Source organism: Anser cygnoides, chromosome 2 (genome assembly GCF_040182565.1).
Source record: "Anser cygnoides isolate HZ-2024a breed goose chromosome 2, Taihu_goose_T2T_genome, whole genome shotgun sequence".
Taxonomy (NCBI): Eukaryota; Metazoa; Chordata; class Aves; order Anseriformes; family Anatidae; genus Anser; species Anser cygnoides.
This window is the reverse complement of record NC_089874.1, coordinates 7,437,634-7,462,747: the sequence shown is the minus strand read 5'-3', so window position 1 is coordinate 7,462,747 and position 25,114 is coordinate 7,437,634. Positions and strand designations below refer to the sequence as shown.

The window sequence follows — 25,114 nt, the reverse complement described above, 5'->3', positions numbered from 1 at the left end:
ACCAGCTAAAATAAATCCTGCTGAAATCAACACATTACAGAAAAATCATCCTAAAATACCAATAACGTTCTACTCCAATAATACTTCAGAGATACAAAGACACAGAGGCTAGTTGCATCAATTGCTGAAGGCCTAAGAAACTATGAGTACACAAGTCCGAAAAGCATAGTGTTTTATAATATTTTTTAAAAATTATGGTTTTAGGTTCCCACTCCTCCCTATTTTATCACTGTCAAATGATTCACTTGTAACATACAGTGATGCGTAGTTCAGTTTTTGGACTTTAACCACAGATGGATAAATCCCGCATACCACTATTTTTAAATCTGCAAACGATATAATGAATGCCTCCTCCAGGAACATAACTTCTCTTATCAAGCTTTTCGGAATTTCTCAACGCCCATAGAAAAGCTTTGCTTAAAAGGCTGCCACACTGAAGTGAATGGGAACATATTCAAGCATTTCTTTTTAAATCTCCATTTCAAGTATTTCCCTGCTGAAGAAGGTATTTTAAAATTTTTCAGCATCTTTCACTTCATCAACAACAAAGCATGCTGGATTTTCTTTTTATTGATGACAAATACCATTCTCCCTGCATATTTCTCCTATCCAAGGAAAGGATATCTCAAAAAGGTTCTCATTTATGGATACAATTTTCATGCAAAAAACAGCTGGAAGTTTGGAATTGAGAAGTTAAGAGTCAGTGTCTCTCGTTAACAATCAACCTAACAGAACACCAGTTTGGGTTAAAAACAACACTAAACTGGAAGTTAACATAGCAGTCCAGTTTGTGATTACAGACAGCAAGTACACTTGGATTAGACAGTTAGTTAATCAAAATCCCAGTGCTCAACACTGAAAAAGTAAGTGCTATACCACGGACAGTTTCATGCTGCTGCAGTGTCCTCTTTCCCCTTCTCCCTCCAAAAGCTACTTGTTTCCTAGAAGACAATTGCACTCATGGCATTAGGGGGATCTCCACCAAACACGCTGCACCATAGGGCTGCTCTGCTGGATGTTGCTTTCAGCCATCTGGCACAGAAATACATGTCGTGCCGCTCACGGACTCCTAAAATACCTTCTTCCTTTTAGTTGCTGATATTTGCTTTCTGCCAATTGAAACAATGAGATTTTCTTTTCATTGGCAAAGCCAGCTTTCAAGGAAGCCAGAATGTTCCTGTACTGTCTCCCAAGAAAGGTGCGTGCACTTTGCAGTGCGGCTCTTCCTTCTCACGTATAGCTTAGGAAATGTCAGGATTAAAAAGAAAAACCACACCGACAATTCCTTTTCTGATGCATCTCTCAGATTAAAGATCCACACATCTAAGTATTAGTTTAACAACCCCCCAGCACTATATATAAATGCAAAAGGTAAGCGAGCTTACAAGGTCAACTACAAGTAAGCTGCTTAATACCTTTTCCAAATGTTTAAAACCTACCTAGCTGTTCCTTGCATATTATGTCCGCAAAGCTCACCAAAATAAGAGTAAAAATACAGATGTGCATGCAAAATAAGTAGATAAGAAATGCTTCTACACGAACAGCTGAACGGGAGAACGCTCACCTTCTTCCAGAAGAGCCGGCACTAAGGAAGCAGTGCAAGGTTACATCGGGAAAACACATTCACTGCAGTAGCAGTCAAATCCAGTTGGTGTCTTCATTCTCAGTGAACAATAAAACGCTGAGCCTGAAACTTAACACTTTGTTGCTGAGCGCCGCTTCCAAGCCCTTACTGGAAACGGGGTAACAAACACAAGCTTCCCTATGACAACAGGCTGATCTGGAGGGGGTTCAGGACATGAACTCGACAAGGTTATTCCTCATTTCACTGCACAGACTGCCCCAAAAGCACTGTTAGTACTTTTTTTTTTTTTAACTAAAGAAAAAAAAGAGGTCATTTTACTGCCACTAGAGAAACATAACCAGTGAGTGTATTTCTAAGGAATCTTTCATCATAGCATCAGTGGATTAGACCTCAGTAATACTAGAGAAAGCCATCATTGAGCTTGTATACAAATTCTACAAACTCCTTTAGTCCCGATTTCCCAAATCGCTAGCAATTTTAAGACTTCCACGTTTTGACTGCAGTTTTCTAGGTATGCTTTCCGCTCAAATGCCTCTTTTTAGAAAATTTTTTAATCAAAAGTGCTTTGAGCTTTTTTTCTTCCAGCTTTCTACAAGCAAAGTGAAAACATTATCCAGTTCTAAAAAAAAAAAAAAAATAAAAAAATAGAAACTTAATTTGGCAGCCCTCCCACCAGAAAAGCTGGTAGGAAATTTGGCAATAAAACAGACCTCACTGAAGTACTTTGCAGTGAGGCAGTGAAAATTGGAGTTGACTGGGCTCAGCTTTAAGCCTGTGACTACTGACCATAGATATTTTTTTTTGCAAATCCCAATTCTGCAATTACTTCCAAGCAGATATCCCCTTGTGCAGAACTCAGTACTGAAATCAACAGCTGCATATAAAATATGCGTTTGCAAACTCAGACTAGAAACTTCCTAAAAAACTATACCCGAGCTCGTGTAAAATGCAAAGCTGCTGCAATTACTTTATTTCCTACAGAACTAAGAACTCCGTGATGCTGACTTAATGAGGCTGGATGGTTAAGTTGTACCTTGCCCTACAGCAGTAGGGTACAGAATTCACTCAGACTTCCGAGCCTATTTCCTACAAATCCTACAAGGCTGATTCCTTTCTCTCCTTTTTTTTGGAGGATTTTTATTTTCAAAATGCAGAAACTTACATAAACAAATATGACAGCAGTGCTATGTTTGCAGCCCAGGCGCGCTGCATTCACTTACAGTCAGCAGCCAGAAATTGCCACGGGCAGGCAACAGGAGGCGGTGAGCTACTCGCTGCGGCTCTGCAGTCTGCCTGTGCAGCTCACTTCGGTCAGCCCTGCATCAAACACCTCCACGGAGCCTGAGCAACTGATAGTAGTACACAAAGATGTATTCGTTTAAAACGGAAAGGCAAAACCTAGCAGCACAGCTGTGAGCGAGGTGAAAACAAGTTAGGGTTTAAATCCACAAGAGCTGGCGCATCACACCTGTGATCTAAGATGTTTAAATCCTTCTCAGCTGCTCGGAAGTGTTAACTCCTGGTGAGGTTCTCTGCACGATGAAGAGACAGCACAATCTTAGTGAGATCCTCCACATCTTACAGCCTGGCTTCTCCTGCATGGCTAGCCATTGCTAAAACACGCAGAATTGTAAGGAATGCTAAAACCAATGTGTTTAATTGAACCCAGTGACCATTTGCATTTCTCCTGTCCAGAAACAAAGGTCACTTGGAGTTTTTCGCTTCAAGCTTTAGCACAGAGTCCACACCGTTTGGAACAGCATAACAAGAGACTTTTTTTTTCCCCTCCAGTAAGGAACTTTCTCTGAAACTCTCCCATCTTCTTGCTTGTGGATCTATTTTCACAACAGAAGTTAAAAGTCACTTCCGCACGCTAGTTTCTCTCTAGTTCTCCCATTTTCTCACTGCCTCAAGCCATTTATACGAGAGAGGAAGCCTGAGGGTACAAACCAACTCCATCTTCTCCCTTCAGTTCCCAGACTGAACCAGGACACCCACATGGTTAAGGCATCGGATGGAGCTATGGGATGTTCTGGTTGAACTATCTGCTCTGCTACGGATTGTGATGAGATCCTCAGAAACTCATTGTCTTGGTCCCTCCTATTAAACCCAAACGATGCATTAAGGCAAACACATCAAAGGTTCTGCGGCCACAATAAGCAGAAATAACACAAATATCTAGTGAAGTTCTGGGTTAGAAGAGCAAGAACTCATTCTTGCTTCTCCCCCAAAAAGCCTACCTGTGAACTCTTGCATAGGAGACACTTTTCCCCTTTCTTAATAAAATCCAGTAATACAAACAAAAGAGGTACCCACCTTTACTGCTACAACCCTATCTACAAACGGAGTCAATGAAAACACTTTCAGTTGTATGTGAACTAAGTTATTAAGTTTAATAAAAGGTTATGTTGCTAAATATTGTATTTGATAGTAGGGTAGGGAGTTTTCCAATGTTTTCCAAAACACAGACCTTCTATGGGGATGTTTCCGAAAAAAAATTGTGGATTTTAACTGCTGGGTTAGAGTGATAAATCACCAGCACACAGATTTCACACTGTCTGTATGGAAAGCAAACTTGTGCAAGTTATGCCAATACTTAATTTTTTCTTTTATTTCCTTCTACATGATTGTACAGACACGCTTCCCTCCTCTTCCAAGGAAATTCCTTCTCCATCCCCTACTGGTCACTTCTCTTCTGCTTATCTATTGCCAATGCTTTTAATAAGAAAACATTCTCACGATTTCGATGTTGAAATCGAGGATGTTGCAATAGCACTGTTGATCTGCTGTTCTTTCATTTTCCCATTTCAGTAGAAGCCACGGTTTCCAACGCACTGATAGCACAGAGGGTTAGCATGGAATCCAAAACTTAGTCTTCTCCTGGTTCACAAGCGGTGAGTCTCAGTGTCTGCTGATGCAAGAGATAAGGCATGCTAACTGATAAAATTAAGGTATTCCAAGAAACAGACGACTAAAGAAAGCACTTCTAAAAAGCAAACTCCCTAAGAAATGCATAAGAGGTATCAACAGGACCCATAAAATCATTTCTTCTTGGTATTACACTTCAGAAATTAGCAAAATAGTCAAAATACCTATAAAGATTGATTTATAAGGAGTTGCGCATCAAAACAGGATAGAGTTCTGTGCTTCCTCGAAGAGGGTCTCTCTTAATTCAGCCCACTTCTGAGGTCTAAAGCATCTAATTTAACCCTTGTCTGCACAAGAAAATCTATGCCACTTAGCCAAACAATGCTTGGACAGCTTTAGATACACTAGAACCAAGACCTCTACATATTCTTAGCATTCATTAAGCACTTGTTTAAGTCAGCGCAGCATATAGCCACCTTTTACGGAGGAACCCTGCTTTTTGCATGCCTCTGCAAGTCTGTTAGCTGAACCTGTCCATTTAAAATTTGACTTCTTGAACAGTGCTGCACCTTACAGTTCAAGTCTCGGGAATTACACAATAAAGTTACCGCAGATAAGCGGTTACCTCGCATTAGTCTCTCTGCTACATTTCTTTATGCACGTACTCCTTCCCTCTTACAGGGCAAGAGAAGTGATTTTTGTTCACATAGCTTGCTCCACGGCAAGAGGGGTTAGAGAGACCATGCATGCCAAACGCCACTGCAGCAGAGCCGATAAGGTATCGCTTGTCAGTCAGAGCAAACGCTCAGCCTCCGAAATGCAGAACCTTGCACAGCTACTGCCACCAAAAAGAAAGAAAACCACAACAGCTCACCTGCCCTGAACTCAGTTTAGAGCCAGCAAAGACATTTAAGTGCCCACCTGTGAGCAGTACAGGGTAGTGGGGTCTCTTCCCTAGCCTGCACGTCTATTTCTTACTCATATAATAAAGCATAACGTAGACAGTAGGAAATTCTGAGGTTCCCCATATTAGGGGTTTGGAAAGAGTGGAAAAGTTGATTCACCCTTGAGCGCTGTAGTCCAGTTTCAAAAATGCCAAGAGTCTGGCTGCAAAAAACACTAGACTGCACAAGAAAGGGCTGAGATATAGCACATCACTCTTACAGGCACTTCAATCCATACTCTCTATTTTGGTAACACCATCAGCTGTTTAACCCACAGGCTTATATTTTCACTGCTCGGTGAAGGAGTTCAGAAGGTCATAAAACAATATCTGAAACTTAGTAGGCTTGAAGTCAGCTTTTGATTGAAGCAGTATCAACAGCTTCCTAATTCTGCCCTTTTTTCTCGCACTGTATTACTGGTTTTCACAATAAAGTATTTACACTAATTACACAATGCTGACTCACATGAGAAACGTGCTGGAGCACAGCTGAAAGATGTGGTAGATACCATTAACTCTTATACAAAATGAGCCAAACAAATCCATTTTCTCATGCTGCTAAACACTGGTTTAACAGCCAAAGGCTCTGTACTGACAGTACTTTATACATTAACACAGTAGCTGCAACAGCAGATGCATTCATCTCCATAAGCCACCATACGATTTGAAATGAAACCTCAGATAAGGATCAAGATAGTTTCCATTTCCCACAGCCTAACATGGATTGAAACAGACTTCACCCCTGTAATACTTTTTTGAGGGAAAAAAAACACATGAATTTCTGCACTTGAAATACATGGGCCTATTCTTGCTCTTTAACAGCAAGAAACAGAGCTGTATTGCAGCATCTCTCCAAAATGAAATGTACTAATGAAAGTTACTTGAGTTTAGGGGATACCCATAGCTGTGATACTGCCTAGTCAGACAGAACAGTTTAGGAAGGTCATAAACTGAACTGTCACAGAAAGAAACAACGACTTTTCCTCATTTTCACAGAATTACAGAAAGATTGAGGTTAGGAGGGACCTCTGGAAACGCCAAGCCCCCTAAATTTGACTTTGTCCATTAAGTTGGAAGCCTCCTTTTACTTTCCTGTCCCAGTAATCAAGACATGGATGCTCAGACTGCACCATTTTACAGTATGTTCCAAGGTAAGGTAACTTAAGTAAAAATGATCCTCCCTCCGTTCTTTCCACCCCTGCTGTATGCTATTTTCTCTTGCTTGAAGACCCGAGTTCCCCATTTCTACCATCCGCTCAGATACTTCTATTCTTCTCATTTGTTTGACCCACACCTTGCCCTGCTCTACACATAGATGCCCTTTACCTGCAACAAAAAAATTTTGTTTCTCTAGCGTTTAGTATCACGAAGATACTTTGTACAGAACAATTTTCTACATTAATAATTCACCTTCATTTCCCTCACCATGCTGTTTTGGGGGCTTTTTTCCCCGAAAAAGCTTGAATCACACCTACTGTTATTTTACACCACTATGAGAAGGACGATCCAAATTCACCCATTCCCATCAACACAGTAGCTCACCAGGAATTCCTTCCAGTTTTAAACCCATGTATAACGGAGTATCGACACGCCTGCTCCAAAGCAAAGTGATCATATAGCAGAAGGCACGCACCAGGCCCTGAAACCTGCAGCGAGAATCTCTTAACCCAAAACGTGTCACGTAGCCTGCTGGTTTCCTCCTCCGAGGCTGTGAGACGAAGGCTCATTAGAGCTGCAGTGCTATTTCTCCCCTTCCCTGCTGCAGAAGAGCTCCTGAAACTCCGCAGGAGCTTATCTTACCCAGAGACGAGCAAGAGCTTACGCAGAAGGCACGCGGTTCTTCAGAGCCGGTTTTACTGGGGGAGGCCAATCACTTCCTAATCAAAAGCCTCTTATCTGGAACCACCTGGGCTGTTAGGAGGATACAACGGGGCCTAGGAATCCCAGCCAGGTGGTTTTATACGTGCAGAGAGGTTCTCCAGCCGGCAGCAGGGCAGAAATACAGCCAGGAGAGCTGGGTGCCATCCCTTCCTGAGCCCTCGGGTCCGCTTAAGCTAACCAGGGATGCCTGCGAACAGTTCCCTATTAAGATGGGATCCATAAAATAAATAAATAAAAGGCAGATGCTAGATCAGAAAGTATTTGATATATTTCGTGTCACTTACAGACTGCTGTAAGGACAGATGGGACGGGATCTTAGCTGAAGAGCATCTTTAGGAGAAATCAGGTGGATCAGCGAGCACTGCTGCCCACCTGTGTAGTTAGCACCCTGGCATGAGGAGGTTTCACCGCTGTCTGTAGCAGAAAGCCGCACTCCCAACACGTTAGACGGGATAAAACACAGATTATTCGCAGAGCAACAGCAAAACCAGGCCCCGATTTGGGGGATTTTCCCTTGGGAAGAGCAGGGGCTGCACTGCCGAGCCCTGTGAGGCCACCGTCCCCGGGGTGGCACGGCGACACCGGGGACACGGCGACACCGGGCAGGTGGCGGCACAGGCACCGTGTGCCCCCCGGGTAACCTGGGGGAGGGCTGCGGCTGTCGGCTGCCACCACCCCACCCCGCAGCCCCCTCCAGCAGCCGCAGACCGAAGAGGAAAATCCCCCACGGCAGCGACGAGGGCTGGAGCCAAGCGAACCAGCCTGAGGGGGGCGGAAACGGAGCCGCGGTGCCGCCGAGCCCGCGCTGGAAGCCACGGGAACGACAAACGAGATAAAAATCCAGGGACCCCGGGGCAACCGGGGATCGACTGCGTCCCTCATTCCACCCCCCCCCCGGGGGCTGCCCCTCGCCCCGGGGCTGCCCCTCACACCCCCGCCGCCGGTCCCCTCGCACTCACCGCGGCGGCGGCATGGTCCCTCCGCCCGCCCCCTGCCCTCGGTAGCGGCGGCGGCTCGCCCCACAGCGGCACCACGTAACCCCTGCCTCCTCCTTCTTCTCCTCCTCCTTTTTTCTTCCTCCTCCTCCTCTTCCTCCCCCACGTGACGCGGCCGGGGCGCGGCCGCCATGACAGGGGGGGCTGGGGCGGCTCGAGAAGATGGCGAGCGCCGCGGGCAGAGGGCTTGCGGCAGGGTTTTCGCCCTCCTTTTCTCCCCGTTGAGCCGTGCGCGGCTCCGAAGCATCGCAGGGGGTCGGGTTGGGTGGGTTCAGTCTCCCCACCCCGGAGTAAGGGTTGGGTTTGTTCGGTTTTGCCACCCCCGAGCTGCTGTACCTCTGCCCAGCCCGCTGGGCACCCTGAGGGTGATAGCCAGGAGCTCGCTTGCAGTTTTCTCTGAGGGCAAAAACCCTCTCCAGTCCCTCAGGAGGTGCCTGCTTTAGGCTTCGTGGTCTTAAAGGGTGTCTGGAAGTACTTGTAGGGCTCTGAAGGGGAGAAAAGAGACAGCTGGAGGTCAGGCTAGCAGGGGATGTTTGGGTTAAATAGCGTGGGTTTCCTTGCCGTGGAGTTATCTGGCGTGTGTGGGACTAATTTCACCCCCTGATGAAACTACAAATACCTGCCTGACACTAGCAGCAGTCCTAGCAGAGAATATTCAGTAGCGCCTCTGAAAACTGTTCTGCTTTCTGTGTGTAATTAGTATTAAGCTGTGAGAAAGAACAGGTTTGTAGAGGTTGATGGGTTATTTGCTTAGAAAACAAAAGTCTGAAATCGGGCCCCAACTGTTCATTTACAAAGTTATTATCACTCTTATACTTCTGCCCCAGTGATTATCGCCTGCAGAATGGAGCAGTTCGTCAGGAAGACAGAGAAAGCTGAGAGAAATCAACCACAACAATGCTGAAATAACCTGAGCGTGGCAGTTAAAGCACACCTACAGGGACAAGAGTTGACATCCTGCCAGGTGGAAAGGAGTGTTGAACCCTCAGATCTTTCAGATCCAGAGAAAGTGATCTAACCACTGATTTTCAGACAAAAGAGTGGTGGGGCAGCTTCATCACTCATCTGTATTTGTGCAGAACCTGACTTGGTGGGTGTCGTTTGAGGAGTGATACTGGAAGGCATGTTGAGTTTGTAAACCCTGGCGAGGTTTAGGAATGACCTAAGTGTTGACTTCCTCAACATAGTCAGGACTGGAAGCTTTTCTGAGCATACCCACATGCAAAAACTTGAGCTGCCTGCACCTTTTGATAGCTGCTGAATGACATTTTGAGGATGGCAGGTTTTATTTTAGTAAAGTGCAAATTAAACAAGGTTGACATACCTGAGTGCATTATTTGGTGCATATTAGCCCTGGTATACAGACATTACAACAAGGTGTTTTGTAACAACACAAACAGAGCAGAATAACAGAACTTGTCAAAAAAACTAGTTATAGCATTGAAGTACAGGGACCAAAAGGGCAGCATGTAATCAGAAGCTCCAGTAAGAGAAAAAAAGGAGTGACAGTCCATGGAGGGGTTAGCTGGCAGATGGCAAGGAGGCAGCAGCAATCAAGGTGAAAGTAATATGTGCAATTAAATGAGGTAGCCATATAGTTAGCAACCCCATCAGCCAGCTTCTCGTAATTCCTATTTCATAATAGCTAATATGCAGCTTTGATCTCTCATTCGTAATAATTTAGCCTGAGGATTGTAGGTGTGTGTTAAGCTGTTTCAAGTAAAAGCAGCTTCAGTGCATATGCTATCTGCTTTCTGCAGAAAGATTATCCTTGTAGTCCTTCTAGTTTGGACAGTTCTTGCCTACCCTGTAATTCCAGGTATTTAATCTACCCAAATAGCTATTTTAATTTCTTACTGAAAAGAGGTTCCTTGGTGCCTGGATTATCATTTTATTAACAATTAATAAACTGCTACTTCTTAATGTCATTCACTGTAAGGACCTTGAGACATATGTCATTTCTCAAAATCCCTGGTAATGATAATCTTTCCAGCCCAAATATTTAATATGCTCTACAATAAGTCATTAGTGTTAACTAATTGCTCCACTTCCTATATGTTCACAGCAAGGGGCAAGAATTCATATAAAAATGCTGGCTAGAAATAGCAACCTGAAGTAATACTCTGTCAGTGTGGCTTATAGTCAGAATTTAGGATCCATAAGTACTCAAGCACTGAAATTTCATTTATTAAATGTTCCTTCTCTAGGCACATTTTAGACACAGAAATGATATGAGGAAGAGACACTGAGCTGCAAAAAATATTCTGTGAGTCCTGCCTAATTTCTTAAATTGTCTCTTTACTTTATGAAAAAGAAGAGGAATATCCCCAGATAGAATTAATGTATATTATTCTTCTACATCCAAATCATTCAGAACAAAGTTGACCAGCTGTGATGGAGGAGACTGGAAGAAACACCAACTGTTCTTTTAATAACTGGGATAAATTACATTTGTTTCAGTGATTTCCTGCATAATAGTTTGTGTAGGGGCTGTTCATGACTAAAGGCAGAGTCTGCGCATTGCCTAGTAGAGTTTCTACATGATTACACTTTTGAATGGATAAACAAGCCCTTGAAAGCACTGGACATTTTATTTGGAGTACTTAAGCAAACAGGACACATATCTGGTTGCTCCCCGAATTTTCCTTCCAGTTATTTTTTGTTAAATATCACAGGTTTTTTTACCCGCTTTCCATAAGAGAGAAGGTCAAATGAAAATTCAGAATATGTATGTATATGGGTTTGTCTGATCTGTTCCCTCTTCTCAAACGCTCTTGAACTCTTGGGCCATTTTCAGCAAATTTGGAAGTTAGGGGAGATCTCAAAGAGATTATATTCTGAACAGCTTTGCAAAAATAGATGCCTGGATAGAAGAGAGAGACTATGACCTACTACTGAGGAAAAGCCCGTAGAACAAGTTCATCCCACATACCCTTAAATTCATTAGTAGCGCATAGGAAAGAATCTGTGGAGCTGTTGTGGCTAGTCTATTGAAAACATCAGTTCTGTGCTGTGTAGTAGGTGAAAAGGCTAAGAGGATGTTAGGTATGTTAGGACAGGAACAAAGAATAAGATGCGATACTGTTGTAAAACCTGAAGTGCTGGGACACGTTGAATGTTATTGTATGGAATTCTCCCTAAAGCACCAAGAAAGGTACAGAGAAAAATGACAAGTTGATTAAAGATATGGAATTGCCTCCTTAGAAAAGCACAAAGTTGAGCAGACCCGTGGAACTGCTTCTCTAAAAATAGTTGAAATAAACTAGAACAACTTAACTTGGAAAAGGAGTATGAGGGAGCACGGTAATGGTGTAAAGTCTTCTGTTATTGAAAAAGTGAATTCTGTGTTTCCTGTGGCACAAGATTTAGGTGTCTTGAGTGAAGTTTTCAGGTAATAAATTTAAAAGAAACAAAAGGATGTTTGCTCTTGAGTCACAGTTGTAAATTGCTGCAAGTATATCGTGGAGGTCAAAAGTATAAATGTCCTCCTGAGCGGATTAGAAACGGACATGGAAAAAATGTCCTTTGAGGCACGTTAAGCATAATGCTAATGCAGCTGCCAGCTCAGGAAATCTCCAAGTAAAGGGGTGGGTTCAGCTGTCAGATTAACTAAAACACCTAAATTTGGGTTTCAGCGTGTAGGTGTCTCCATGTGAGCCAGATGTCTAAGATCCCTTTATACTCAGTAGAGAACTAATGTGGGATTTAGTTACATAAATGCATGGATCTAATTCCATGTTAGGCATTGCAGAGGTTCGTACCTGGCCTCCAGCTCCTGTTCCAAGAAGATGCAGGTCTCCTTAAAAAAGAAACAACAACAACAAAAACCCCCTGTCATATCTGTCAGTCTCATGGGGGCATCTTTGATTTCTCAGACTATCGTACCTGTAACTAAGCTGATGGTTAGCAAGCTGAACCCTGCTCATAGCTGATGTAGCAAGCTACTCAGATAGCCTTAAAGTAAATGTATCAGTGTGTTTTTCAACATCTGTATAACTCTCCAATTATTTATTATCTGTGTTGAGAAATTCTCTGTTGACCCTAGGAGGAATTTAGACTCACATGAAGATATCTATGTGGGGACACTTCAGTCAAGGTGTCAGAACTTAGAGGTTTGCCAGGTTGTACCAGAAGGTAAACTTGCTTTTATTATGCTGTTTCCTTAAGTTTCTTTAGGTAGTCAAACCATTGAGATGATTTGACTGGTATTGATTTAGGGGAAGAAGACAGGTGATTACATACGAAAAACCTTCTTAAGACACTCAGATGTTATTTGTAATAATGATTACATGAAACTTTACATTCACAGTACATAGTATAATGATGCATTGATGGGTAGTGACAGTGAATGTTGTTTCATAAATCCCTAAGCCTAGAAGATAAGTGTTGGGTAAGAGTTCTGGGTCAACCACAGATACTGCTGATGAAGCCACCAGAATAACAACTTTTAAGCTATTAGATCCTGTAACTGAAAACATATATATATATATATATTTTTTTTTTTCACAAAGGTAAATCAAAACAAGTTTGGTTGATGCCAGACTTCACACTCTCCTGTGAATCAGACCAGTTTGGTCTTGTTAGAATAGCAGAACTTGCCAATGGAGAATTCAGGCTAAGATTCAGGCTAAAGAAATTAGAAAGAAAAATAAGTAGAAAATCTGAGTGATAAGTAGATGACTTGGAAAGCTGAAGGAATTTTCTTCTCGCTCTCTGTCGCAGGTGGAAATGATATACGCTTCACTTGGAAGCCAGGAGCTGCAATATGGTGTATTTGATATAAAGTAGTGATTTAACAAAGTTTATGCATCTTAACAAAGTTCCACTGATGGCAAGGTACACTAGGTTATTTCCAGGATAGAGGACAGGGTAAGTCAGATGTGCTGGGGAGCCCCTCCTTGGGGTCACAAGGTTCAGAGAGGGCCCCCTTGCTTTCTGAACTCCTACTTAGAAGAGCCTCGGTGTGGCTGGATCCAGTCCTAGTCCCAGACTTGGTCAGCAGTGTATGTCTAAAGGATTACACGTGCACAATTGATCTAAGATATCATCTTAGCAGACAAAGTTTAGCAAGCTATTAGTCAGTTACCAAGGGTCTGTTGCAGAAAGGAGTCTTCCAGTGTTGAGTGATCTCTGCGGCAGGCGTAACCTCGAGAGGCAGCCCTACTCAAGGAAAAAACAGCCCACTGCTGGGCAGGTGAGCTCAAAGGGCTCTTGGGCTGCTCACCACTTACGGGGTAAGACAATGGACTAATAGTCATATTTGCATACCAGCTGCAGGTATTAGTTTCTGCCAAATTTGGCTTGAGTTGGACATTCATCAACTGTGGTTAGGTGGGTGCATGGCTCAAATTAGCTTTCAGCTGGTGTGATGTTGTCTGTCTCCACCAAATCCACTTTGAGACGGATGCAGCCATCACAACCCAGACACATCCATCACGTCTGCCACCGGTGGTTATTGCTCGAGCAGGATTATCATAGAAATCATAAGGTCAGGCTGGGGACGTGGGGGAGGAAGCAGACTATCACAGCCTCTAGCACTTAAAATAACTCTAATTTTCCAGTTGGGATGAATAAATTTTTAGCACTAATGCTGTCCTGTTGGGCTGGGCTTATTTAATAAATAAGTCAGCATGCTTTGACTTTTTTTGGATATTTTCGGTAGAGTCTTACCAGAACTGTGGAAAAGTTGTGTTTTAGCTTTGAAGTGTTGCTGACAAAATTCTGTCTGTTTTCGGTATTCAGAAGTTCTCACTGCTAAGAGCTGGGAGCAAGATGTTACATTTTCTGTCATTTTCCTGAAATAAAACATTCCTTGGAATCTGTAAAGGGAGGTAATTGGCTAAAGATTCTGTCCAGCATTGCTCAACTGTGCTCAGATCACTTCACAAACTTCGGGTCTGGGCCAGCCTGGGCTGATTTCTGTTCCACTTTGGACTGTTTTGCAAAGTTCTGAGAATGAAAACAATCAGTAAAACCCAGAAATCTCATAACTGAATTGGCATTTTCCCAATGAACTATTTTAGAATCATACCCAGAGTTTCTTTCCACCTTTGCTTTTACACCCAGGTAAGAAGAGGAAAATAATTTCTTTGCAGAGGAGATCAGTCTCATTGTCTTCTTTTTACAGATGTGGAAGTTAAAGCACAGAAAGATGAAGTTGTTTATTTGAGGTCATCCAGCAGAGCAGCCACAGAGAGAAAAATAGAATGGAGTCCTTCAGTGCTCACTCCGTTGCATCACTGCACCACTCCGTCTTCCTATTTTGATGAAAATGTCTGAAATTTAATTTTCATAGGTAAGTAAATGAGAAAGATTCAGGTTTCCTGAAGCCTGGAAACCAAGACCTTTATATATGTCATGTAAACAGGGGCTAGACAGGGTTCAAACTGAGACAAGAATGCTAAGGCCTGAGTTGTGGCACGTCTGTGCTGCCATCTTTTAAGTCTTCCTCATAGCTGGTGTAATCCTCCTAGTATCTTTCACCAAGGAATATCTTAACCTTGAGTCCCATACCTATTGTACAACAGGATGCTGAGCCTTTTTTTTTTCATACTGAAATTTAATTTTCTGCGTTCTCAAGGATGGAGCTTTCACTTTCCTAGCACTGAGAAAAGCATAAAAAGAAGTATGCGTAACAGGCAAAAGGTTATCTGGTAATATTTGTAGTTTCATCTTAGTTCTATTTTTTCCTTTGGTTTTACAGAATTATGCTGATTCATAACCAACTGGAGGCAGTTCCTGCTGCTCTGTAGCAACTTTACTATCTGCTGTAATCACAGAATCACAGATGGATATGGTGAACTGGTCTTGTACCCTTTCTTCTTCCACCACTCCCTCCACAGTCTGTCATTCTAGTCTGCTGTTTGTGTAATCCCCCCACTAAAAACTTTTCAAGATGTTACAATCTTCATGAAAAACTATACAACCATTTGGAAACTGACACACTAGATCATTCTTTTTTTTTCCTTTTTTTTCCTTCTTTTTTTTTTTTCCAGAAGCCTGAGATATATTAGCGATATACTTCATCTTTGTATTGTTTTTCTAAGGATGATATGCGAAATTCAAAGATAGTTGTGTTTCCCATCTTATTATGTATATGTGAGAAACTGAAATCACATTCTTACAGCTGAGAAGACAAGAATTAGAGACATGACTGTCCCTCAAGGCTCCCTCTATTAGTCTGGGTTTATTGCTTGATGACTTCATTTATTATGTGCAGTATGGTGATAAAATTTGTACCCCCGCATCCTATATCTATTTTATCTATTTAGATTAGAAGCGCTTGTGGCCAAACACAGTTTCTTACTGGGCAATTATGTGTCACTACAAACAAGGACACCCGACTTCTCTTACACTTTGTAGGCACAGTGCCAGTACAAAAAACAAAACAAAAGAGGATCGCCATCAGCAACATACTCTTCATTGCATTACTGACTTGTGGTTTACCAGATGAATGTGCTAGGGGAGGCTACCACAAGCAGTCTTTCTAAAATGTAAGTTTTGTAAATGCCTTAAGCCTGAATTCAATAAATTATGAAAACAAAGTAGAAAACGAATGTTCTAATTGGTCTATGCAGAATCAAAGTGCTGTGCAGTTACTTTTACATTTACTCATTATTTTATCATTTAAAAAATATTTAAAAGCTCAAGATAATTTTTGGGACTATTAAAAAAGCCCTAATGCAAATAACATGACCTTTGTGTTAATGATTTTAGTGAAGGATTATTAGTAGGCAATTAAATGAATGACCGGAGGAAGCCATTATTGCACTGTCTGAAAATGTCAAACTCTGAAAGAAGTATACAGCCTAAGGAAAATGGTGAAAACGGAAGATAAATACTGCTAAAATCTATCCTGGACAGATATTGCACTGGACAAGGGGATAATGTAACATTCTGCGCAGGCTGTAAGATGCCCCCTGGTGTTATAAAGCTCCACTGTTTCGTTCTGTTGTACATGGTCAGAGCAGGATAAAACATCCGAGGCGTTGATAGAGGAGAACAAAGCGTAAATGGTAAATGGAAGCTACAGAAAGCTGCAAAGCTGGAGAAGGGGGCTTGGTAGCAGTGCCATTTAGGGTCTAATTGCTATTTACAATAAAAAGAATCTCAGTTTTGAGTAACATTTTCAGTAGCAGGGGTTGGGGGATGCTGGGTGACAGGCAAAGAGAAGTCACAAAGGGGGGTGGTGATGGGGATCCCGCACGGAAATCCCAGTTTGGAAGAGGTCAGCAGTATTTTGTGGATGCTATAGGTGGAAGGAAGGCTTGGAGAGGCTTTGGAGAGCTGCAGAGAGGTGTCTCCCTCTTCACCCAGATGTCTCTGCCACACCACCTTGAGAGTTATAGGAACCCCTGACCTGCCCTTTCCAGTCACGTCTCAACTGCGGTTGCCACAAGCAGCAATACCTCCTGTCTTCTTCTTCCTACAGCAATTTCTACTTGCTTGGGGCTGCTGAGAAGAGGAAGGAGAAGCAGGGAAGGGACAAGAGAAAAGGGACTATTTCTGCGAAGGGGAAAGGAGGACTACAAGGCGCCAAGCCAAAGAGGAAGGCCTTAGGGAGCGAGGCTTTCTGTTCCTATTTCTGGGGTCAAAAATCACTGCTCCTAAGGACTGCCATTCCAGTTCTAGTGCCTACTTCCATTTCTTTTGGAGGCAGCAGTGGCTGTGTAGGCAGAAGGAACGTATGGCCTGCGTGATTTAATGCTTTGTAGTCCAGAACCATGAACAGAATCCCTGTTTCCCCAAATAGCAATGCTCTGACTGCTAGGACAGACTCACACCAGAGTCCTGGTTTTCAGGTAGAGCTTTTTGTATTCAAATGCGTTTGCAGACTTTTAAGCAGAAAACGGTAAAAGTATTCCTTGTTATGGAAATGCTAATAATTACCTAGTAGTATCCTGAAAACTGGGACAAGAAAAAAGTGGAAATAAAATATTTTCAAGGTCTGAGATTAAGCTAGTTGGCATGAGGGAGATTTAGAAGAGTAGGGATTTTCTTGCAATAGTCTTGTCAAGGAAGAGAGAAGAACACTGTAATAAGGATGAGATAAACTAAAATCCTGTTCTTGCCTCTAAACTGGCATGGCTCTTCACCAACCGTAAGTGGCAGTACTCGATGCTAGCAAGTGGTTCTGTGGGGCTGGTTTTCCAGGACTCTTCTGGAAATAAAGTCACATAAACTGTGTGGAACTAAAAATGTATACACATGAGCAGAATCTAAAGCAAGTGATATTAAGGTTTGGGGGGAATTCCTACCTTATAACATAGCCATTTGTAACTGGATACTCAATATTTGCAACTTTCTTTTGTGGGATCTTGAGATGGCAAAAAAAAGGCAGATGTTTTCATTCACAAGCTATTTTCATTATTTTCTGAATATTAAATCTCTGCCCCTTTTGTATGTCCTTATGATGGAAAAAAGATCATGTCATCTCGTATCATTAAGAGAAAATACCAGGGTTTAGCTAGGTGGCTGATTTTTATGTCGACATATTTTGGAGATTGATTAATTATGAAAGTTTTGGTTCTCTTGTGAATTAGATGAGTGAGGACAGGGCATTTAGGAAATGAGGGCAAAATCCCTTTGAACAGATCGGTATTGGTTGTAACAAAATTTGCAGCATTTCATTATGTAAAAATATGTTGCAAACCAAACAATACTAGTGTTGTTCTTATAGCCTTTGCTGCCAAAGGAAATAAGGTCAGAAATTCAGCTTTCATTGTAATGAAAGCCTCCAGTCCTTGTGGACAGAGGAATAAGACCTTGAAAATTTGACATATGTGTAAAAAGTTGTCTTATATTTCCAGATTAAAATTTAAAAGAGAAAGAGAAATCTCTTCTAGTGATTTTTAGTAAAGCCATTCTGAATTTACAGAGACCAACTCCTGTTTGTGACAGTTCTCAGACTGGTAATACTGAGCATACGTCCCAAAGATGCCCAATGGCACCGTACCAATTTGAGCTAAACCAAAATATATTATCCCCTCTTTTAAATGCAAGTTTCTGCTCTACCATATTATAGAGCCATGTTATCTGAGAGTTGCAAAGCAATACCAGATGGTGGTTAGATGTAGTTTGGCTGGAATTTGCGGTTTCTCATGTCTAGCCACATGTTTCACCACTTGCAAGCTTCTAAATTATATTGTTCAATTATTTGTCTCCTTGGCTCAATATTCCCTTTCTTTCCTTTCCTGATTTGGTGCAATTCTTCATGCTTTCACTAGGTGGGTCCCCACAACAGTACACAGGGTAAGCAATGTGTTGAATAGCCTGAATTCCCTTCGGGAAATGTATCTCCCAGTCAGTTTTATTACCACTTTTTTGGCAGAAGTATGCTGCCCCACATGTTTTGATGTGCAATTTAGTGATTTCAAAAACGGATTGAGAGCTGCAAAGTTGTCATAAAGGGACTGGATTTGGAGATCTTCCTAAGATTATTCCCTTCTAATGTATCTGTTTCAACTGAGGTTTGAAACAAACGTGCCCTTCTTGTAGCCAGTCATGTATAGCCATATCAAACTTTGCAATCATTTTACCTTTCAAAGGGTGATGCAAAGCTGGTTGGTTAGCAACACCAAATATATTCCCCCTTTCCAAAATCAGAAGTTAGCCAGCATATCTTAAATGCTTTGTGACTTTCCATACTAGTCAAAACAACAACAAAAATAAGTATACCTTTCCATGTGTGTAAGGTATTTACTGTCCATACAAGACAAAAAAAAAAAAGACTTTTTAGCTAAAATCTTCAGAAATTTTCTTTCCAAGTACAATTCTTTATATGAGTGGGGACTTATATCAAAAAATACTTACTCCCTAAACCTGACCAAAACAAAGTCCAAACAGAAAAGTTTAGTTCTTTCTATCCCATAATGACCCATGAAAAAGATAAAGGAAAAAAAAAAAGTGAGAGACTAGCAAGGTTTCTTAAAGTCCTATTAGATAGCTAGGGTAACCTAATGGTGGGCAGAATAAGAACTAGACATGTGTAGATTGTGAGCCCTTTGTCATGCTCCCCCAGCCAGATTCTGAATATGATTCCTGCCTGTTGCAGCACCCATCTGTCACATCAACCTGGGAGAAAACTGCACGTCAGGAACAGGGCAGCTATTCAGCCTGCTAATTCTTGGAGTTAGAGCTGCATGGTCTTTAAAAGTCCTGGTGCTCTGAACGAGGAGGCGTGTAGCTTCTGTACTGTCTTCGGTTGTTGTCTTCACCCTGCTCCGAAGGAGGATCAGTTAACCTTCAGAAAGCTCTATACTGTCAGGTCCAGGTTGCTTCTGACATTCAGGCTTCTACACACAGAGCTAGCTCTCTATGTGGCATAGTCTGTAGTGTTATCTTCAGACTGAGTAACCCCTGGGTGCTTATCAGTTACCTTTCAATGTCTACTTCTCATACCTTGGCACCTACAGAAAGAAGAATGAAGCAGCCTAGCTAATGTATTTGAATTACTGTGAGGCTAGTTTTTCTTTTTCCTCTTCCTTCATTCCCTCTCTTATCCGAGCTCATTAAGTGAATCTGTTTCATCTGCTTATTTGGCATGGTAAGCCAATTCATCTGCTAGTCTAGCAAGAAGTGCAAATTTTGATTGAAATAAAGGTTTTGTTTCATGGGATCTATGCTTAGAGGGCAAAGGAAAGGTTCAGAAAATTCTTGCATTATGTATTACAGAGATAAACTGAAAACTAGGTTCTTTTCTTGCTCAGTGACTAAGTTGTATTAAATAAAGCTGATGTTCATTATTGAATATATTTAAACTCAGGAAACCTTGGTCCATCAAATAATGAATGTCAGACAAGACAAAGACTGCCGCAGTAAACAGTGGCACCGTAGTGCTTAATGTCAGAGATCTGGCTTAAAATTGATCCTCAGCAGTGGCTGTAGCATCTGATTTCCTGGTTTTAGCAAGTAGGTAGGTAGAATTTTCAGTGTTTTACCGAAGCCAGGTTTAATGATCTCCTTGGCTTCATTTTGATGGCAAGAATCCCAACTTGGAAAAAAATAGCTACTGTATACTTTCAGTTTACTTATGTCTCTAGGTGATGGTTATGAGCTCCAGTAGTTATCTCTTCATCATCAGCCTACTATCAGTTGCAATCTCCATTCTTCAGCTCTGGGCCAAATCTACCTTTAAGCTGAGTACAAATGCTCGAGGAATCCAGGGCAATGTGGAACAGTGAGAAATTCTAACAAAACCTTGATTTACATTTAGAAAGTTGTTGTGTACCTGAGCCCAGAGACTTGATCTGGGAGGGGGATCTCCTGCTCTCCTGAATTAGAGTCACCGTTCTGCTTCCCTGGGAAATTACACGAGGTGTAGTGGGAGTACTTGTCATTTCTACTTCCAGAGTTTGAAACCACAAAGCCTCACATACTATATGAGGTTGGTCTGCTCACACTTGTCTGGCACCATCGTTTCCTCTGGGAAAATGGCAAAAGCAAATAGCAACTTGCCTGTTTGCATGTAGGCGTGATCCTCCTGAGAACATATAATTTGGCACCGTGTGCAACTAAGTTCATACATCCTCAAGCTATGAGCTGTTGACAACATCTCTCAGAATAGACACATAAACTATGAAAAGCAGTTTTGGTGCTGTCTTATTTCAGCATTACCTTCAAAAACTGTAATTGTTCCCAAGTCACTAAGTCACCCCGGTTGGTGAAATCTGCTCACAGCAGAGGATGTTACCACGTAACCTTTGCGTTTGCCCCCTATCTGCAGGCAGAGGGTAACAAGGCTTAACCAGCCTCAGCAGCATCCTGGGAGATGCAAGGCACACTAAGACGTGTGCATCGGTGAATGCTTATGTGTTACTGCCCCGCAGTGGCTGTGCCTACAAAGGGTTCAGTCCTCACAATAAAGGGAACAGTGCGACATCTGACATGTCAAATAACGGTGATTTCTGAGTCAGATTATTAGTTGTGGAAAATGGGCATTGCGTTCGGACTGTTTTCTTGTTTACAACTCAGGATTTGAATCTGATTGGCGTAGCTGGTGGTGTCATATCTATATTCCTAGTGAAGGGCTTGTTCCTCCTTTATAGGAGGCTGAATAGCAGTACTTCAGAAGGAGGTAAGTAGACCATATAAATATTCCAAGGCCTCTCAAGAGGGAGCCAGCAAGCGAATCTTGGCTACAACACAGAAAATTTGAGAGTTGTTAACAAAGGGGATTAAAGTAGTAGGCATCCTCTGGGCTATAGCAGGATTTAGCAAATGCCTGCGAATTTAATGTTCGGTAGGACTCCAAGGCAAAGCTTGACTATAACTTGGAATCGGCACAGAGGGAGAAGAGAAAGCAGGCCAGGATCATGTTACTCATCTGATTGCAAAGGGCTCTGTTTTCAGCGCTGCCCCCAGGGCTTTACCTGATGTATCCAAATAGAAGATGTCTGCCCTTCCCACCCTGCAATCATTCATACATAAACAACCTCTAAATACTTTTCTGACTGTTCTGCCAGTTTCAGCTCTTCTCGCTTATTCAGTGCCTGCTCTCCTTGCCAAAACAACAAACTGAGCATGTGTGGGTTGTGGTTGGGGGCAGAGGCAGGCAGCAGCGGTCTGCTCATTTCCTTTGTTTTTCACGTCTCTCTTTGGCCTTTCCTTGGGTAAAATCCAGGGGATGGATCATCGCTGGTTCCATCTTGATGCAGAAGGAACAGACATCCCTTTTCAAACAATGACAGCTTTATGAAGCTTGACTGTCTCAGCCAAAGTCTTGATGCTATCATCAGACGTGTCTTTCTTCCCAGTCCCTGCAGGTGACTGCAGCTGGCAGCAGATCTTTGACAGTCAGGTTCTGTATGTTATCTCTGTTGGACCAAGCCTTTAAATAATTGGATAGGAAGATCTGGGGAACAGATATGCTATTTCAAGGCATAAATAAAATTGTACTGAATGCTGCAGAGGGCCTTTATTGAATTTAGTTCTGTTTGGTTCAAACATGGTCATCTGGTTTGGCTTCCAACCAGCATCTCTGGTAGATGCATGCTCAGTTTCTTCTTAGACCACCAGACGTCATGTACAAATCACTGCTCACTGGGCCTCCCTTCCTCAGCTCCTCAATGGCAATAATAAGATGTCCCTGACCTACCGGGAAGGGAGATAAGGAGTAGTGGGAAGTAAGTGTATACAGGTTGTGAGATTTTCTCATTTTCTAGTAATAGAGATCCATATGGGTATCTCAGGCACAGGACCGAAATGGCAAGAGTAGTTGCTGCTAACAGCAAAGGAATGTGGAGAGAGTGGTACACTAAAATCATCATCATATGTAACAGTGAAATCCAGCCCTGAGAGGAAAGCCAGTGTAGACCATGAAAAGTAAAAACTTTTAGCTGGCAGAGCTGTAGAGGAACTGAAGGTTTGGGTGCTCTACCTGGCAGCGTCATCCTGATGGCTTAAGGATGTTTAACTCTTCAATTTGCATATTGCCACTTGCGATGATTACTCAGAGCTTTGTTTTAGGTCACAAAGGTCACACGTTTTTGATAGTGATCGACCTTACATTTTAATCTGCAGGCATTAGCTCAAGGCTATGTCTTTGCTTCCAACACACCACAAGGGTTGAGCTAAACAAAAACAAGCAAAGAACCACAACCACTTAAACGCACATTCCTGTTTGCCTTTTTTTTTTTTTTTGTGCCCCCACCCTCTTTTTTACAAAGGGGCAATTTCAGTTCCTAGCCTTTTCTGGAACTGGGAGATGATTTCATTTGGCTGTGTGAAGAGGAGCAGCGCAATCCTAGCAGTGACAGCATCCTGCCAGCTAGCACAGCTACCGGAGCATCAGCATTCCCCATCAGGCTGAGGACTAGCAGGACCCCAGCAGCTATAGATCGAGGAGAGCAAAGAAACGTTAAATGATTTGACCTACGGCATTTTAGGACATCTGCTCGCTTCCCAGAAGCCTGGGAGGCTCTGGATTCCTTGGCGTCTGGTGGAGCCAGGGAGACAGATTAACTGAAGGACTGTTACTGTTTTGTCTTGGGTGAGGCCTTCTGGGCAGCCAGCTGCTTTATTTTGTGTATTGCGCAGAAAGGTGCTTAAAAAATGTGTGTTCTAGGGACGAGGGGTTGGAAGCAAGAGGGTAAGCTGGGAAATATATATTTTTTTCTTTCCACAGCAGTCTTTGGTAGCCAAAATTGTTGGCAAAAACAGAAGGAGAGAAATTCCCTTAGAGTAATAGCAATGCACATTGCCCTGTCATGCAAAGTTTAAGACAGAAAGGCCCAGTCCAATGTGGTGCTATGGGCCTAGTCTGAAAATTATTCAGCCGCCTCACTCCAGCTGCTAGAGGTTGCTCTTGGAGCACTGTACTGAGCAGTTCGGAAAGTCAGGACCCAAAACTCTGGTGCTGTAGCTAGACTACAGTTACCACGCTTTTGTGTACACAGCAAGCACTACCGACAGCAATGGGCTTCTCCATAAGCAAAAGTGTTCACCTGGAATTAAATGTTTATCTCTTTCCAGATACTAGATCGTCAATATTTTATATGCTGTCCAGACAGAGCCTGAACAAAACCGGGAGGAACTGTAAGGTCAGTGACATTTGTGTAATCCCCAGGATGTGTACTTTCTCAGATCGTCCTTTTATAATGCAATATTCTTGTAGCTCAGTTCTAACTCTTTTCCACATCTGAAAGCAGAAGAATTATTGTGCAGTTTTGGCAGTATATCCCTTCCTACCAAAGCTGACTCAGAACAGAAGAAAAGACAGCTTTGTTTTTCCACCTATGGCTTTTTAAAACATTTTTGTCTGATTCCGTTTGGCTCACGGAGAATGTTTCAAGGATATGTAGCACGTTATGTTATTACTTCAGTGTATCTGAATTAAACCTTTTATCATTCCACAGCCCTGTGAAATGGAAAAGCCTTGCGAGTCTTGAGTTAGCTATGAGGATACAGTAGCACAGAACTCAGCCCCTGGAAGAATTCTCTTAAGCAAAACTCCCACAGTGGATGAGCCTGTTGCCTTCCTTCTTCATTCCTCAGGCCTCCAATGGCAGTGGTGGTGAATGAACCATGTGGGATCAGGTCCGTGCGAGGGACAGGGGCAAGGGGGACCTGCTGTAGCCCCCACTTCAGCCAGAAGCATGAGCACACAGTACCCTTGACAGGCAGGTCTCAAGGGGTTTGGCAGTAAACATCCTGAAACTGCCTGCAAGAAAACTGCCAGCAGAGGTCTGTTATTTTGCCAGATTGGTTTCTTCCTGACTGGAAGGTAGGGAATGTGGTACAGTAGCAGATATATCACCCAGTCTGGGGAACGAAGGAAGGCATTTGTGTGTAAGTTTTGATCCGTCTTTGTTTTCTTATAGAAACAATAATGAACAAAATTATAATTGATAAGTGTATTAATAAGTTAATGATTAACTTACTTAACAATGTTGTCCTTCAAATTGCCATTAGGAGGCATTCGAGCTGATGTATGAGTCTCAGAAATCATATTCCAGGTTCCTTGCTGACCTGTCTGTCTGTACTGATGCAATTCTTGAGGTTTTGCTCACAGCTGTTAAGAGCTAGAAACCTTACCCTTCAAAAACATGTGTGTGTGTTGGGTGACCAGGTTAAAGTCTCTACTGCTAAAAGACACCTGGCTATCTAAGGTTTCCAGGTATCTATATAGATTTTTTCTGATGCAACAAAATGAAAAACAAACTCATAAAACAATTGGACACAATCCCAAACTACGGATGAACACACTTTAAGCCCCAAGAGAATAAAACAGAAAAACATTTGCTGTGTTCAAGTTTGTCCTAGATTTACCCAGACAGTTCCAAAACCATTTTTCTTTATTTCCTGTCAAGTTTCTGGATCTAATTAGATTCACCTGCATTTCAC

The 25,114-nt window shown here is 42.4% G+C and overlaps 1 protein-coding gene and 1 long non-coding RNA gene across 10 annotated transcripts in view; one reads left to right on the top strand and one right to left on the bottom strand.

The window, feature by feature from the left end:
* The window catches only part of GALNT11 (polypeptide N-acetylgalactosaminyltransferase 11), a 44,965-nt gene extending 36,591 nt beyond the window's left edge, over positions 1-8,374 (bottom strand). For 2 of the 5 annotated variants that reach the window (XR_007162721.2, XM_048062421.2), the window contains exon 1: positions 8,237-8,374. The gene's annotated coding sequence lies outside the window, so the exon portion shown is untranslated. Of the gene's footprint in view, positions 1-1,564; positions 1,702-7,196; positions 7,222-8,236 lie in introns of those variants that run through there. The other 3 variants (XM_048062422.2, XM_013198210.3, XM_013198212.3) reach the window with 3 other exon arrangements.
* A 150-nt stretch (positions 8,375-8,524) lies between these two features.
* LOC106046948 (uncharacterized) lies at positions 8,525-25,108 on the top strand. 5 transcript variants are annotated; one of them, XR_007162723.2, is made up of 4 exons: positions 8,525-10,538; positions 12,318-12,406; positions 12,995-14,567; positions 14,976-16,968. It is a non-coding gene; the product is annotated as an uncharacterized lncRNA (long non-coding RNA). The 5 variants fall into 5 exon arrangements; XR_010828938.1 differs by lacking the exon at positions 14,976-16,968 and adding exons at positions 23,744-23,811; positions 24,127-25,108 and having other exon boundaries at positions 8,525-14,567; XR_010828935.1 differs by having other exon boundaries at positions 8,525-12,406.
* The last annotated feature ends 6 nt before the right edge of the window (positions 25,109-25,114 follow it).